General features: G+C 35.7%; 1 pseudogene; it reads left to right on the forward strand.

Moving 5' to 3' along the window:
* The first annotated feature begins 4,209 nt into the window (after positions 1-4,209).
* LOC111817800 lies at positions 4,210-4,279 on the forward strand (annotated as a pseudogene).

Below are 4,279 nucleotides of genomic sequence, written 5' to 3' on the forward strand. Positions count from 1 at the left end.
CTTGCTGGAAAGACAGGAAAGGAAAAGTTTGTAGTAGATTTTCCAGACACAAGCCTTGCTTTTATAATATGGTTGTGGCAACCATCTCTATTTTGGTAAAGTTAGCCTATTATATGAATGACATTTTGTAATGTAGAATTTTTCAGCTTAGAAAAACCACAAGCCATTATAATCAGTTACACTGAATGGTTTATATTTGCTTTTAATACTTTTGCTTTTAGTACCTTTGCTTTTGCTTTTTTAATGCCTAAATCAGAATTTTAGGTATTATACAGAACAGACTGAAAATATAGCTAGATATATCTGCTCTCTTGGGTTCAGGGGAACATCTCTTAGGAAGGCAGCTGGGAAAACTGTAACTTGAAGGGTGAATAGGTGTTAATAGGCAGTGCTGAGGAGTGGAAAAGGGCTTTCTGGCCAGAAGAGAAAACATCACAGAATTCATGGAATGGGAAATGAGAGTTCCAGAAATACACATTTAGGATCAGGTGATTTTCAAAAGATATGCCAAAAGATAGTTTTCCACCATACAATGCTGAATATCCACATGTCACCGAATGAAGTTGGACCCTAAATGAATTTTGTGTGGGTGATGGACACAAATTTTAGAGTTAAAATTGTAAAACTCTTAGAAAAAGACAGGAGTGAATCTTCACAACAGTGGATTAGGTAATAGTATCTTAGGTCTGACACCAAAAGCATGAATGAAACGCCCAACCTGAAAGACACCTGGGACAAGTTTGTGTTCTCTACAATTGAATAAATTTTAGAAACAATGAAGGTTAAGAGCAGAATATATTTACTGGGGGAAAGAAAGCTTCTGTCCTAGAGAGAGTGACAAAAGGGGACTGGAGCAGGTTGCCTGGAAATCTGCCTTTTCTAGCGATTTTTATAGAGCAAAACCATAAGGTGAGGTGGGTCTAAGGTGGAAAACATGGGAACTTGCTAGGTGGGCATGAGGTGGGACAAAACTATGGTCAACCAAATAGATTACAAGAACCACTGCCCAGGTAAAATTGATTATATCCAAGACCCAATGGAGAAGCGATTCTTGTAGCAAATGGGCACAAATACAGAACAGGGGACTCTTTTAGGGGTTGGATTAGTGACTCTTCCAGGTTCTCTCAAGGTAATTATCAATCCTGGATGCTTATACTTTATCTTTTGTTTGATCTTTTGTCTTGAGTTCTGGTCCACAGTGAGAGTGTCTGTCTGTCTCACTGTTACAAGGTACTTTGTCTTCTGTACTGGTTCCTTCTGAGGGCCTGGTCCTGTCTGATGACCTATAATATTTCTAATTCAGCTGCTTATAACACTAGGAACATACATAAATTAGAGAAAGTGTAGACTTATAGAAAGAGGTCAAAGGCCAGTGATTACATGTGAGTGACTCCCGATTTGAAAAGTAGAGCTGTTACAAAATAGTCTCCTGTTCATTTTTTTTTCTGAGAGTTTGTAATTTCCTTTCATCCATTTTTGAGATAAAAGGTGGAAACTATGTTCAACTGAGAGTTCCTTAGTCCGAGAACCCTTTGCCCTATTGTATGGCTAGCTTATGAATAAAATGTCATCTATTATGATTCTATATTTTGCCTTTAAGTGGCTCAAATGCCAAGTGGCCTGCTATAATTTGACTTATTTTGCTTACATTTCAAATAATAATTTTAAAATAGTCTGTGTCCCTATAAATGAACCATGAGCCACCATAACATGATTTGCATGACAGAGACAATGATCTGAATCGTTATTTTGCAGCTTCCATGCGCCCCAATGCTTTGCTGTATCAGTTGTGCTTTGAGCTACTCTCAGCTGTGTTAGATGTTCTTAGCTCACAAAAAACAGTCCAGCCAGGAAAATAGAAAAAGGAAAATCTAAAATTGTCCTTTCCATTTCCTCCCATTAAATACAGTTGCTCTGGAAATGTTTTATGGAAGGAAGCAATGGTAAGAAAAAGATTATTTCTTTGCTATTAAGTTTTAAAAGAGGGTGGAAGTCTTTTGGGATTTAAAAAAATTTTGTTAGAGGATCAGTTACATCACTGGGGGTAAATCATTTCAAATAATGCAGACCCTAGCTTGTAGGTAATTTCTATATCAGAGAACCTAGTTCCTGGAACCAAAGAAGAGATAAGAGGAATGAAATATTCCTTACTGGAGTAGAACATATATTCCAACTTTGTAGGAAAGATCTTATAAGTCTTGTTATCATATATTCATCCAGTCTATTTTAACCGATCACTATTTATTGTTATCCATATATTTAAAATAAATGAACTCCAACAAGAAATGTTGCAAGATACACAAGAGAAAGTGATGAACTCAAGATTTAAAAATAGAAGTATGGATTTACCTTTTAATTTTTATATCTTATAGAAATGACTTTTATGGTTAAACAATTTTTACATGTAGATGTTTACATGAGATCAAATTTTGAAGATATCAGTAGTTTTAATGGAGATCAGCACAATAATACAGTAAGTTTACTTTTGCTATTCTTTTTTCTCCATTTACTATCACTACATGAAAATATGTTGCTCAAATAGATTAGGTATCAACCTATTTATCCTAGTTAGCTATGTAATAATCTATTATTTAAGGGTTTTTTTTTTGTGGAACCAGGGATTGAACTCAGGACTCTGTGCTTGCCAGGCAAGCACTTATTCTACTGAGCTATCTCCCCGGCCCTCAGTATTCTTTTTAAACGTAGGTATGATGAGCAAAGTTTAAGATATGTGAATAAGGACCAGCCAAATAGCTCAGCAGATTAAAATGCTTGCAAGCAGGTGCAAGGGCAGGGGCTTCATCCCCAGGCCTGTTGTGCCAGCCCTGCCCTGCGGGCATGCTGAGATGGCAATTGAGACTGGGTGTAGTGGTGCGCGCCTGTGATCTCAGCTCTTGGGAGGCTGCAAAAGGGCAGATCACTACGAGTCTGATCTATTAGTGAGACCCTGATCACCCTGTAGACCCTTACCTAAAATGCAAATAATAAACAAACAAACAAACAAACAAACGTGAATAGAGAAATACAGGGATGAAGCACAAGGATAGTTGTTTCCATTGAAGTGTCTACTCCAGGGGAACAGCCCTAGCAGGTGGTGAGAATTGTTAACAAGGCACTTCCACAGAAGGTTCCTGGGTTGAAGAAAATAAAAGTGATATAGGCAATATTTTGGGTTGTTTGAGATACTTCCAATCAGGTTTTCAAGACTTTTTTCTTTTATTTCAAAATATCTAGCTATATTTATAATTTGATTTAATTTACATTGTCCTTTTGTAAGCTATTTATTTATTTTTTATTAATTAAATTTATTGGAATGATTTAGATATGCACAGTGATCACATTCATCATAGGGAATTTGTGCCTGAACATGGTATATATTAGTTTCTCTTTTCTTTATTCTCTCACCCTTCTTCAACCTCTTTTCCTCTCATTTACAAAACTTTGTTTCCATTTTATCCTCTTTTTTTTTACCTTTTTTCCCTTGCACCCCCATTTCCCTTTCACTTTGAATAATTATTTCCTATTTCACAATATCTATTATATATTTTGGTGCCTATTTACACTTACAGTTTCTCACAACAAAGAGAAAATGCTGACTTGAAATTGTACTACAGAGTACTGAGATAAAAACAGTATGGTATTGGCAAAAATAAAAACAGACCTGAGGATCGATGGAACATATTAGAAGAGGCAACCACTACGAACTTCAAATATACTCAACCATCTTATCTTTGGCAAACTGGCCAAACATATTTATTGGAAGAAAGAAAGCCTCTTTCATAAATGGTTCTGAAAAACTACTTTCCACATACTGAAAATAAAGCTAGACCCATGTATATCACCATGCGCTAAACTAAAATCAAAGTGGATCAATGATATAAATATTAAAACAGAAACACTAACCAGGAGGAGAGAATAGATAGAACTCTAGAAGACATAGTTATAGGCAAAGACTTCATAGACAAAACTCTGACTGCATGGAAAAACTACAAAGAATCAACTATTGTTCTTCAAATGAAGGACTAATATTTGGAACATATAAAAAATTGAAAAAATCAGATCCCCCCAAAATTTAAAAATCAAATCCAAAAATGGGCATCTGAAACAAAAGACACTTCTCAGATGAAGAATTACAAGTGGCAGATAAATACATAAAAAATGTTCGACATTACTGACCACTTGAGAAATGCAAATTAAAACAACACTGAGGTGCTCATTTTGGCAGCACATATACTAAAATTGGAACGATACGGAGAAGATTAGCATGGCTCCTGCGCAA

This window comes from Octodon degus, unplaced genomic scaffold (assembly GCF_000260255.1).
Source record: "Octodon degus isolate 3935 unplaced genomic scaffold, OctDeg1.0 scaffold00070, whole genome shotgun sequence".
NCBI classification, from domain to species: Eukaryota; Metazoa; Chordata; class Mammalia; order Rodentia; family Octodontidae; genus Octodon; species Octodon degus.